Raw genomic sequence first — 13731 nt, forward strand, 5'->3', positions numbered from 1 at the left:
CGACAAGTAAAGAGGCAGGGATGTTACGAAGATGGTGATGAGAAAGGGGAAGGAAGGCTATGGGCAGATTCCCCTCGGTGTAAACTGAAAATATGGTCAGGGCCTGACAGACCACGCTCAGTATTGCAGACTACACACCTACCAGAAGCCTAACTTAAGAACGACACGTGCTTAAGCTGGCATACAAGGAATAGGCTGTGAGCCTACACTTACATCCCAAGGAACGGCCAAAAAAAGTGGAATAAAATTCTGTTTCTCAAGACTTTAATACCAGACAAGACCAAGAGCGAGTAGCTGCTTTCTGGAACGATGGGAAACGGCAGCTACGAGCAGCAACTGGCATTTGGTTTTGTGACCCTGTTACAAGTTAAAATAGGTCTAAATGGCAGAGTCTAATAAACACAAGGCAAGGAGCGTTCCCAGGCAGGCAGGGAGAGAGATGAGCAGTGTTCCTCCCTTCCAGACTCGGAGTTTCCCCAGGGACACGGGCCCCAGCCATCTGCAGGTCCAAGCGCACAGGAAAATGGGTTCGGTCCCGTTCCCAAAGTTTCAGCAAAACGAGTCTACGTGACGCCCGTCAAACTATCGATTTAAAAAGCCCACGTAAAAATTAGGTTTTTACAAAAGCGAAACTACAAAGACCTTTGCAAAGTGGAGACAACCTCCTGTTAGCCTCCTCCTCCCTCCTGCATCTCCCCCAGCCGGTAGACTGGGCAATCTGTATTGTGGTGTGACAAGTCACTAGGTAGGCATAGCACAAAGGGTTTATTCTTATGCCTCGAGGTGTGATCAATAAAAGTGCATATTCTAGCCCTGTCTCTAGCTGCTTTATCCAATTTGGAGGGTTGTAATCCTTTATACGCTAAGAGCATCACCGGCAAATGTCATAGCGTCTTCACTTCACGTACAAAAAGGGTAATTGGCAGGGACCCGGGTTTTGCATTCACCAGGGAAAAATGCAGTAAAACCCAGTATGTCACCTTAAGAACCCCGACCCAGTAACGACTCTGAAAATCATGTAAAGCTTGGCCCTACTCACAAAAGTTAAAATACTGAATAATAACGCTAACTGCATAATGCAAGACAATGCAATTTCATGGCCAGGCCACTTAAGAAAGAATTATGAAGTCTCTTCCATCTTATCGGGCTATATTCAGGATGATTTCACACAGACTCTTAGTTGTCTGGTGTGTAACGGTATGAAGCGTCTATCCTCAATTAATTAGCACGATAAATATCTCTTTTCCGACTAAGTCGCGTTTATATGCCGAAACACATTCTCCGTATGTAATAGATGTCTCCTCCTGATTTAGTATGTTTTTCCTAGCAGTTAATCGGTTTCTCGATACGTTCCCAACTGAATAACCTCTCGTTACCGAAGAAGCTAACTCGTTCGCATTAGAAATTTCTGATAACCGGTACTTGGCAGGTTTTTCCTGTCGGTTACTGTTTGGGACTCCATCTTAATTTACACAACTAAAAGAATGCTTTGAAGATGCTAAAGTAAGGGGATAAAAAGTAAAACAGCACACAGCACACGCACGCTTCAGGAGTGAAAAATCTCTCTGACACGGCTTGCCGACGCACCCAACTTACTCTACAAGGTGAAGGGAAACAGACCGCCTCTTTGTCGCCTGTTTGGCGAGAAATCATCACCTTACAGCTAATTACTGGACTTTGATTTGGTTTGGATTTGCCTGACTTGATCTTAAATACTTGTAGTAAATAAAGCCTTTCCGTCACTCCTCGAACCGAGTGTCGTGTCAATCCCTGGGCTAGTCCGGAAACCTAGGTTTTTATTTGCTGATACCCAGCGCCCCCAGAGTTTCTCCTTTAAATGAGAAAAATCCAGATTTTCACCTCTAAAGGGGAACAGCATGACCAATGGTGGGTTTCTCCTTGCAGGCTGCCAGACTTCCATCCTGCAAGGTGCTCAGGGAAACAGGAGGAGGGGTCACAAAGGGGTGCTATGTGCATGTGACCATGTACACAGGTACATGCCTGCCCACAGGCTGAAGAGTGGGTCCCCACATGTAAATCAGGTGCGGCGGAAGGAGGTGAATTGAGGCCCCCATAAATGGGGAGTGACACGCAGATGATGCACCTCCAGGCAGAAGCGTAAGCAGCTGCGGGTGCATTTTACCCCATCAGAGTGTTTAAGGCAGAAACTCACACTCACCTGTTACCTGTGGTCCCTTGGATATTTCCAAGTCCCACTTCTTTCACGCTGCAGCTCCTCGCTGACACTGCTCCCATGAACAGGTGCACAAGGAGCAGTTGGAAAGAAAGGGAAGACCCACGTTAGACCGTTTCATTGGAGTGAGAAGACACGCACTGTTAACCGCACCGCAGTGGATGAAATGACCCCCGTGGGCCAGCCCAGCACATTCCCGTTCAGACTTATCAAATGACCACACACACACAAAATCACACTTTTCTACACGCACTACTACAAAAAAGGTTTCCAAATCACCATGCATTTTCCCTCATACAACATACCCATATTTCCATATGCTTACCCCATCGCCACACGATTTTCCACAGGTCGCACAAAACAGTTCCCAAATCACCCTAAAGTTACCACACCATTTTCTAAAAATTAAATCATCACATTTCCACGCAAAACCCCTATAGTCCCAAACAAATGTCCTGTATACCTCTAGGTCCTAAATTCCACAACAAAAATCACATTTCCAAACATTTCCAGGAAAAAGTTCCCAAAGCACCACAGAACTCTCCCAAAACCACCATAGTTCCCCAAACGTTTCTACAAAAAAACTTCCATATCGCCACACAAAATGACCAACCTCCCACTCAAAAAAACCCAACACCCTACCACACTGCCAGAAAAACGGTTTTCAAATCAGGGCCAGTTTTCGACATGGAAACCACCACGTGTCCAAACACAGGTACACACGTGCCCACAGAAATTTTTCCAACCCCTGCCCACCATTTCCCTCACACAACACAAGCATATTTCCACACTTACCCAGTCACCACAAACTATTCCACACGTCCCACAACACACAAGTTCCACAAAAACGGTTCCTAAATCGCCCTAATATTACCAGACCATTTTCCACACACACAAAAAAATCACCAGATATTTCCACTCACATTTCCATGTACACCTGTGCCAGATCACCAGTTTTCCACGCAAAAAAAATCACATTTCCAAAACAGATCCTTTTTCACCACACACCATCACATCTTCCACAAAAAAGCACATTTCCACAGACACGCTCCCCAGTCCCCACAGAATTCTCCCAATACCACGTTTCCCCACACCTTTCCACCAACCCATCACCAAATTACCACAAAATGACTCGCCTGCCACCAAACAAATCAGCACTTCCAGATAAAAAGGGGGTTCTCAAATCACCACACAGAACAAACTGTTTTCCACACAAAAGTCGCCACATGCCCTTAAAAAAGGTTTCCAAATCCCCACACCGTTTCCCCCACACAACACAACCATATTCCCATGCACGCACATTTCCACAGCTCCCACGAACATCAGTTACACAAACAGTTCCCAAATTACCCTAAAACTACCACACCACTTCTCACTGGCATAATCACCACATTTCCACAGACATCTCCACAGAGTTCATAAATCACTAGTTTTCCACACAAAAATCACATTTTCCAAGAAACAACGTCCTTTAGTACCACACACCATCACCAGGTTTTCACAACATTTTAACATTTCCACACACTCCCCAAATAAACGTCCCAAATCCCCACAGACCTCTCCCAACGTCACAAAACATCTCCAAACATTGCCACAAAAACGCCCCCAAGTCATCACAAAGGATGTCTGGTTTTCCACACGCAAACCACCACAAGCCCACACACGAGCCCACAAAAAGGGTTTCCAAATCCCCAGACCATTTTCCCCCCACAACACAGCCGTATTTCCATACAGTGAACCAATCCCCATACAGTTTGCTACAGGTCCCACAACACGCCAGTCGCACAAACAGTTCCCAAATCACCCTAAAATTACCACACCACTTCCACACAAAATCACCAGATTTCCACACACATTTCCACAAGGTTCCCAAACCATCACGTTTCCACACAAAATAGCAGTATTTCCAAACAAGGCACTATATCACCACACACCATGACCAAATTCCCCCCAAACAATCACATTTCCACAATTTCCAAATACAGGTCCCAACTCCTCACACAATTCTCCCAATACCACCATATTTCACACATTTCCACAAAACATCTCCAAATCGCCACACTAAAGGACCAACTTCCCACCAAAAAGATCATCACACTGCCACAAAAAATGTCTCCCAAGCCCCCCACAAAAAACAGGCAACACGAAAACCCCCCGGTGCTCACACAGCTCCACGCCACTGCTCACGGGCACATTTCCACCCCCTCCCCCGGGTCCGTCCGGCGCCGGGGCCTGCCCGCCCGCACCGCGCTGCCCCGCCGCGCAACGAGGCCGCACCAGGCGCCACAGGAGAGCGGCGGCTCCGACCCCGTGCGGGGGGCGCGGGGCGAGCAGCGCGCCCAGGGCCAGGTGGGGCGGAGCGGGGCGGAGCAGCGTCCCGCCAGCACCAGCTCGAGGAGGAAGGGGCCGAGCTGCGGCACCGCGCACAGAACACCCGCCCGCCCCCCCGTGCCCCGCACGTGGCCACGGGGGATCCCGCCTGCAGCCCTGATGCCTCCGCTGGGCAAGCGGCTGCCTGACAGCCCCGAGGGCCGCGCACAGCACCCCGGTCTGCTCTGCCCCGAGCCAGCCTTGCAGACGGCCCCACACGTGCCGGCTCAGAGCTGCCCCTCGTGTCCAGAGCGCACGGCAGCGCCGGAGCCCGGGTGCTGCTGCGGAGCGTGCCCGCCCCCCACCGGGCTCCGACTGACACCGGGAACCGCGTGTCCACCCCACGCCTGATAACGCTGCAGGCCCTGGCTCCCACGTGCTGCTCTAATGACGAGGCATCCTGCTTTTCCCTGATAAAAAAAAAAAAGGCAAAATCTCTGATAGATAACCCCACTAATTCTCAAATAAAAACACCAAAATGTCTGATTAAAATGAAAAGCCCCTCAACTCCCCACTCCGCCCAACCTCCTGGCCCCCAGCTCTACCAGAGGGGGCCCCCAGCTGCCAGCACTATGGGGCCAGGGACCCGTGTCCACGGCGCCCTGCCCGGCAGGAGACAGCGGCTGCTGCAGCAGACCAAAGCCCAGCTCCCCCCACCCACTGCCTGCCTGCTGCGGGCTCAGGCTGGGTGGGGGGCTCCTCACAGCTGTGCGCATTCCCGAGGGGCAGCGGGAACCCGTGCCCACAATCCTGTGTGCAGGGCAGGGGCAGGCTGCCCACTGCAGACTCGGGCTCCCTCCCTGCTGCCCTCGCCCCGGGGCCTCTGCAGCCCAGCAGGTGCAACCCGTTGCTTTCAGGAACAGTGGGACCACAGCCCCAGCCCACACAGCACCAGTGAGGGACACAACCGCATGCCACCGTGCACTTAGGGGACACGTTGCCCCCGCTCCCCCACCAAACCCAGCCCTGGATCACCTGTTCACCCACCTGAGTCGCATTTGGGACTGATCTTTTCCATGGGGACAAGGCTGCGGGTCAGGAGTGAGGGCAACACAAGACAAGCAGAGGCTGTGGGCTGGGAGTCAGGGGCACCAAAGCATCCCAGAAGCACGGGCTGGTGGGCAGCAGCACAGAGCACCCCCCAGCACCAGGCTCCTCCCGCACTAGCCAGAAGCACAGGGACCCCCCAGTGCCCTGCCCTGCCCTAGGACGCTGCCACGGACCTGCATGCACCCCTCACCTGGTCTGGAACACATCTCTGACACCCGTGCATCCTGGTCCCTGCTCCTTTGTAGTTCAAACCCAACCATACCATAAAGTCCCCCCTGTCTCTACGCTCAGGTGACTGGGCCTGCACTGGCAGTGTCATGTCACCCAGGGGGAAACCTGCACCCACACCCCATGGGCATGGAAGAAAAATGGTTGCACTGCCCAGGCACCTACAGGAACCGCACCCCCACCCCCCCGCCCCAAGTGTTTCCCAGGAAGCTCACAGAGGGCAACACAGTGCAATTTCCTCAGCTCTGTGCCTTACCCCATATACCTTCTACCGCTGCAGACCCGAAGGCACTTTGCAAGACGCTCTGTACAGCAGTTTCAGCTTAACTCCATAGAAAAATTGCTCCTTCTTAAGGGTAACTGTGCACCCCCTTACATCACCTTCCCACATACACAGGAGGCAGTGGCTACACAGCAGAAGCACAGACAGAGGAGGAGAGAGAGGAAAAAAAGGCCCTGAGATAAACAAACAGCTTCAGGCTGAAACAAGTAAAGAGTATGGAGGCATAAAACTCTTCCCCACCTCCCTTGCAACTCTCCACGTGCAGCTGGGAAATACCGCTGGAGCCAACCTGCAGACTGTGATGGGACAAGGGATTTCACGGGAGGCCTTCAGGGGAAGGGTGGGACAGAGGCTGACAGAAACATTAGGGTCACGGGCTCCGTGGTGTTGGCCACAGGAGGACGAGAGGTTAATATGTGCTGAAGCTGCCAGAGTTCCAAGTGCTCGACACCTAATCCAGACACCGGGAGGTACAACAGCAAGTCTCTGGGTCTGAGCCACTGGTATCAGCCTGGCCCAGGGGCAGGCCATTGCTTTTGCAAGGCTCTCCTAGTAGTTGGGAAGCAACAGCTGCAGCCGCTGGAGGTGCTAGCTTTGGATGCTTGCGAGCAAACGGCGTGCGTCCGGTCAGAAGCCGAGGCAACTGCTGGTGCGTAGCGTTCCCTGACCGCGTACGAGGCAGGAACGCGCAGGCACCTGCTGCCAGGGCTGGCTCGGATGTTTCCGAGAGACCGGTGCGGGCCCCAAACGCTCGTTTCTCAGTAGCTCACGCAGGGACCCGTTGCAGATGCGACGGATGTCGGGGGCCCTTCTACTCCGGGCCTTTTGGTTCCGAATGTCACGCTGCGCTTCCTCGCCGATAAGCTGGTTCCAAGGACAGGAGCGCAAGGACTAGCCTGTGAGAAAGGGCAGACGCACATCAGACACTTTCACGCAAGGTAAAATGCTCACGCTGTTAACCCCAGCACAGATAGCGATAAGATGACCCTGCTGCCAGCCTCGGCCATTTTCAAGGTGCCTAGGCTGAGCCGCGCTTACGCTGTTAAGCACAAGGGCCAAGGCTTTGTTCCGAGTAACCGCAGCGTGATCCTTCGCAGCTGCGACAACTAACTTGGTCAGCAAGTAAAGGAAACCGTCAAACACAATTAAACAAAGCACAAGTCCTAAAAGGAGCTAACAGACCGTACATAAATGATCCCTATATGGTATATCATAGGTTTATCTTTAGCTAGCAGTGTGGCAATTGATGTAACTAAATATACTGCATGTTATTTTCTATAATAGATATACTTTTGCCCTCCTCTGAACCCTCACAAGGTTGTCCACATCCCTCTTGAAGTGTGGCGTCCAAAACCGGACAGAGTACTCCAACTGCAGCTCGACCAATGTCGCGTAGAGGGTAAGCATCACCTCCCTGGACCTGTTTGTCCTGCACCTGCGAACACATGATAAAGTGCAGTTAGCTTTACCAATCGCTTTGTCACGTTGACAACTCACGCTCATCTCGGTATCGACGCTGACTCCGAGATCCCTTTCCGCTGCTCTGATGCTGAGAAAGCCCTCCCGCAGCCTGTAAGCGTGCCGGTGATTCCTTCTCCCTAGGTGCAGCACTTTGCACTTGTCTTTGTTCAACTGCATCCTATTCTGGTCTGCCCATTTTTCCAACCTGCCCAGGTGCCCACAGATTTGGTCCCAACCCTCTAGCGCACCGGCTCTCAAACTTTGTTTTGCACGGACCGCTTGAAAATTGCCGAGGGTCTCAGCGGACCGCTTAATCTCCGTCACCGGAAAAAAAAAGTAATCAACTGCAGGGCCAAATGCAGAGATTCTCAATTGTTCTGCAACCTTTCTGAGGACCACCTACATGGAGCTTGTGGACCAGCGCTGGTCCAGAGACCACAGTTTGAGGACCTCTGCTTTAGCATGTTAACGTTACCCATAAATTTGGTATCATCTGCATATTTGGACAGAGTGCTTTCCACGCCCTCATCCAAGTGACTCACGAAGACATTAAACAGCACAGGTCCAAGGACCGAGCCTTGTCAGACTCCACTGCCCACATCTTTCCAGGTCGATACCGACCCATCCACCGCCATTCTCTGGGTATGACGCTGAGCCATTTTGCCACCCACCTGATCGTGTAATCATCTACGTGACAGCGGCTCAGTTTATTAATGACATTAGAATGAGATACCATATTGAAGGCCTTCTTAAAATGCAAGTAGATGACATCTACCTCAATTCCTGTGTGTAAGCATTTTGTGACCTGGTCATAAAAAGAAACAAGGTTAGTCAGGCAGGATCTACCTGCTATGAATATGTGCTCACTGCCCTTCAGCATCCCCCCACCTTCCAGGACTCCCACAAATGTGATCCTTAATGTTTTCAAAGGTTTTCCTCAGAATAGAAGTGAGACTAACTGGTGTCTAGTTACCCGGATCCTCCTTTCCCTTCTTAAAGGTAGGGACCGCACTGGCCCTTTTCCAGCCCTCTGGGACCTGACCCGAGTGCCACGGGTGCTCAAACAGCTGTGTCGGGGCTCTCCTATAATGCTGCCAAATCCTTTGGCACCCTTGGATGAAGATCACGTGGGTCTGCTGACTTAAACACACCCAGTCTTTCCAAGTGCCTCTTCACCAAGTTGGCACAAACACTTGGTGGGCTGGTGTCCCTTTTATGCCTGTCTAGCATCCAACTGGGAGACCTGTCCTGTTCCATGTTCAGGAATACAGAAGCAAAAAACTCACTGAAGAGCTCAACCTTGCCCCGCTCACCCCACCTATCACTATTTACCCTACTTTGTCCTGTAGGGTTCCTATGCTACCATGGCACCTTCTTTTTACTCCTTATACACCTAAAGAAAGACTTTACTTGTTTTTAATTTTTGTTGCCAGCCCAAGCTCCATTTCTGCTTCACCCTTTCTAACTGCCTCCCTGCAAGTGCAGGCCAAGTAGGTATACTCCACCTTGGTAAATCTCACATGCTTCCACTGTCTATATGCCTCTTTTTTGCCCCTAGGTTTTCCTGCATTTTGCTGTTCAGCCAAGAGGGTTTCTTGGCCCCTCTTTCCTCTCTCCTGTGCAACGGGATCATCTTCTCCTACACCTGTAGGATTGCTCCCTTTAGGAACAACTCCCATTCCTGGACTCCCATCTTACCAGTGCTCTTGTCCTTCAGCGCCTCGCTAACTAATCTCCTGACCACACTGAAGTCTAGCACTCCTACCCTACTGGTTATTTTTCCCACCCTGTGCCAGATAGTGAATCCAATCAATGGATGGTCACTGTCCCCTAGGTTACCTCGAGTCAGTCAATTCCCTACCAGGTCATCCCCTGTCGCCAGCACCGAGTCCAGTAAGAGGTCCCTAGTGGGACCATGTACCTCCTGTGTTAGATGAACATGCTCTTTGCAACTGTTAACAAGTAATAAGCCTGCATTTACATCACAAGCAATGGCCTGAGAAAGTACAATAAGAATCTGTTTCTCCAGCCTTCAATACCAGGCAAGACCAAAGATGAGTAACTGCTTCCTGAAAAGGTGGGAAAAAAGCAGCTTAAAACACCAACTGATTTTTGGTTTTGTGAACCTTTGTAAATTAAAAATCGGTCTAGACAGCAGAGTAAAAGAAACAAAACAGGACAAGGAGCATTCCCAGGTGGGCAGGGAAAGAGATGAGCAGTGCTCTTCCCTTCCAGAGTTGTATTTTTTCCAGGGACACGGGCCCCCGCTCATTGACATCTCCCAAGTCCGCTGGAAAACGGATTCGCTCCCATTCCCAAACTTCCAGCGACGCCAATCTGCTTGACACGTATCGGAATATCCATTTAAAAAACAAAGCAAAAACCACACGTAAACATTCGATGTGAACAGAGGAAAGCTTTAAAAGACATTTGCAAAGTGGAGACAATCTGCTGTTAGCCTCCTCCTCCCTCCTGCACAGGTGAGAATCTGTATACCACACATCTCAAACTCCCCTGAAGTTGAACTGATGTCCTGCGGTGCTTCCTGAACAACAACAGGTTTTTTCATTTCTTTTTCTGCTTAAAAAATTAAAGTGTGGTGCTTTGCAACCTGCTCTCTAGACAGGTTTCAGCATCAGCATAGAAAAGGGGAGCGAGGGGCACTGGCCTTGAGGGGGGAGGGAAAACGCCATGGGCAGGGCACCAGCATATTACGGCTGCTCAGCGCCACAAATCCGTGTGGGGAGACAGCTGCAGGGAGACGGACAGTTTTACAACAGTAGTCCTCCTTCCAGATACTCTGCTCCTAAAACCTGTTCCATATGAAACACCATGAGTAGCATGGGCAGATGTGGCCCATGGAGGGACTCAGTCTGCCCCTTGGCAGGTACCTCAATCCTGTCTTGCCCAATCACTGTCTAGCCTCTGGTGCATCCCGCTGCCTCTGGGCATGCAGCGGGGTGCGCCTGAACTGCCTCCCCAGGCTGCGCAGGCAAAGAAAGCTGCTTTCAGTTTCTGCCGCCACTGCCCCAAACCCAAGCTACTGGCAGGGACCCACACGCACAGCTCCAACTCCATCCAGCCAGTGCCCGCTCAGGACTAGGCCCGGCAGAGTGGACGAGCACCAGCCCAGCCAGAACCCGTGCACACGGCCCAAACCCCAAACTGCACGGCGCCTCCTCTACATGTGCCCACCCACGCTGAGCAGCGGCCGTAGCTGCCAGAGGTGAACGCAAGCTCGTGCTCGGCACAAGGGGCAAGTGGCCCCACACCTTTCACAGCTACCAGGCTCTTCTGGCTGCAACCGCTACGAGCCTGAGGCTGGGCTGCCCTACGGTTCCTTTGCACAGCCGTCACGGCCCTGCCGCACGGCCCGGAAGCAGCAGCGATGGCAGTGGAGACAAGCCCCAGGGCAGCCCACGTGTAGACTCTGCACAGCCGCAGGAAGAAGGGACCGGCCACCGTGACGAGGAGGAGTCATGTTTCCGCCATGTCGAGCAACAGCTACTGCCGCTGCTCAGCGTGCACGGGTTGTCTGGAGCAGGGGCACAACGGGCCAGGGTTATGCACACAGGTTCCATCTGGTCAACTTTGTCCAGGGAGTCCAGAGAAGGTGCAGGGCGGGCTGGGGGTCGGGGCTTAGGCTGGGCACTGTTGGCAGTACGGGGAGGAGCCGTAGGGCACGCGGGACCTGGGCTATTCGGGATCGGCACCGCTGACCGGCCCGCTTCGCCTTCCCCAGTACCGCCTCCGTGGCCCACAGGACCAAAGAGCTGCCGGCCCCTGCCTTACGCCAACATCCTGCATATGCGCAAGACACAGGCACCACAGAGGAGGGGAGAAAAGGAAAACTGAAATACATGAACACCTTAAAGCGGACAGAAGCAAACAGCAGGGGGCAAGGAAGCACCACCCCTACCCTACAACTCTCTAAAGCAAGCTGGAAAACATTGGTGCAGGCCTGCTGCACGCTGGGACAGAAGACGGGATTTCATGGGAAGCCTTCCGAGGAAGGATGAGACTAGGAGAGGCGGACAGAGGCTGTCAGGTAGGACAAGGTCACAGGGGCTGGGTGTTGCGCACATAAGGAGGAGTGGCTAACAAGTGCTGAAGACTGCAGAGATCAAAGGGCTCAACACCTCCCCCAGGCACAGGGGAAGAGAATACAAAGTCTGTGGGGTCTGGGCCCCCAGTATTCTGCAAGTCAAGGGGCAAGCCATTGCTTTTTGAGGGTGCTACCAGCAGTTGGAGGCAAGAGCTGCAGTCAGTGGAGGTGTTCCCGTTGGAGCAGGGCACGTGAATGACGTGCCTCCAGGCAGAAGCCTAGGCAACTGCTGGTGCGTTCTGTCCGCTTGGCGTGTCGAAGCAGAAACACGTACTCGCCTGTGGTGCTTTGGCTGTTTCCAAGGGACCGCCACACCCGTCTAGGTACCCAGAATGACCCTTGCAGACATGACAGCTCCTGGGGGCCCTTCTGCCCCAAGTAACACTTCTGTCACGCTGCAGCTCACCACTGATATGCTGGTGCCAAGGACAGGTGCATGAGGAGAGCCTCAGAGAAAGGGCACACCCACGTTAGACCGTTTCACACGAGTGAAAACGCACACGCCGTTAACCGCGCCGCAGTGGATAAGACGACCGCCGTGGGCCGACCCAGCACATTTCCATTAAGGGTACCCAAATCACTACACAAATATCTTCACTTATCTATACACATTCCTACAAAAAGGGTTTCCAAATCCCCAGAAAATTTCCCTGACACAACCTGACCGTATTTCCATATGCTTGCCCAATTGCCACGCAATTTTCCCACACATCCCACAACAAACCAGTCCCCTAAAAACCCTCCCAACTCACCCTAAAATTACCACACCATCTCTCTAAACACATTTCTACCAACTACTAGAGTAACCAGCTTTAAATACAGAGCCACTGTGTTTTCAAGGAAAGGAGCTATCATCACACACAATTCCCAGTTTCCCACAGCAAAAAACACATTTCCACATACATCCAGAAAAAAGGTCCCAAATCCCCAGATTTCCCCCAAAGTCTCCATATTTCCCCAAACATTTCCACAGAAACGCCCCAAATCACCACACTAAATGACCAACTTCCCACCCACAAAATCACCGCACTGCCAGAAAAAGGTTCCCAACTCACGTTTCCACATAGGACACAGCCCCCACAGACACCCCCGGGTCCTGCCCCTGCCGCTGCGGAACGAGGCCGGGCCGGGCGCCCCAGGACAGCGGCGACGAGCAGCGGGGCCAGACGCAGGCGGCGCGGGGCAGCGTCCCGCCAGCACCGGCTCCGCGGCTCCCGGGCTGCGGCCCCGCGCACCCCGCACGTGCCCCGCTCCCACGCGGGTTACAAACCCAAGGTCCCCGCCCCCCCGCCGCACCAGGGTTCGAAGGAGAGCGCGCTCGGTGCTGCCCCCGGTGGCTCACGCCGGGCACTGCGGGAGGGGGGGGAACGGCTCCTGAGGACGGCTCAGTGCTGCTCTCCTGTGGTCACGCCGGGCATTGCAGCCAGCGAGCGGACAAGGACAGGGACGAAAGTGGCTCCACGTGCCCTCCTGTCCCTGCAGCCGGGCGCGAAGCCGGGACACAACGGCGGGGAGGGGGCAACCGCTCAGTACTGCCGCGGGGCTCCCGTATATATTCTACACATAGCACACGCACTGTATACACATCTGCACACGCATCCCACCTCCACGCATTTCTGTCGTGACAAGGACGTAGAATACGAATAATACCGGCAATTCTTCGTCCCCCCGCACCGGGCTCAACATGGTACTTATGTTAAAACAAGGATCCCCACTCTCCACTAGAACAGATGTCATGCAGTTCTTACTGAACAACCTTTTTTCATTTTTAATTAACTTTAAAATAGGGAAACACCATGCAAACCTGGCTAGGAACGACACACCTCAGAAAGGAGCCCACAGGCAGCACCAGATCACATTCAGGGCACGCGGCCTGCGACCAAAAAACCACCACCCGCCCTGCCAGCGCAAACGGAGCCGCTGAAGATCAGAGTCGGACCAATCAGCACGCAGTTAGGTCTACTCCTCCTACCAAACCCAACAGCCAATCAGACTGCGGAGAACGAGACTTCCTCCTGGACCCGCCTCCACCAGCAAAGG

At 52.8% G+C, this 13731-nt stretch overlaps 1 long non-coding RNA gene across 2 annotated transcripts; it reads right to left on the minus strand.

Moving 5' to 3' along the window:
* Positions 1 to 62: 62 nt before the first annotated feature.
* Positions 63 to 12748, minus strand: LOC132243504 (uncharacterized). 2 transcript variants are annotated; one of them, XR_009455087.1, is made up of 3 exons: positions 7416 to 10773; positions 6366 to 7021; positions 63 to 2246 (listed from the first exon to the last, which is right to left on the minus strand). It is a non-coding gene; the product is annotated as an uncharacterized LOC132243504 (long non-coding RNA). The 2 variants fall into 2 exon arrangements; XR_009455088.1 differs by lacking the exon at positions 63 to 2246 and having other exon boundaries at positions 6086 to 7021; positions 7416 to 7560; positions 8258 to 12748.
* Between the last annotated feature and the right edge of the window lie 983 nt (positions 12749 to 13731).

This window comes from Alligator mississippiensis, chromosome 10, assembly GCF_030867095.1.
Source record: "Alligator mississippiensis isolate rAllMis1 chromosome 10, rAllMis1, whole genome shotgun sequence".
NCBI classification, from domain to species: Eukaryota; Metazoa; Chordata; order Crocodylia; family Alligatoridae; genus Alligator; species Alligator mississippiensis.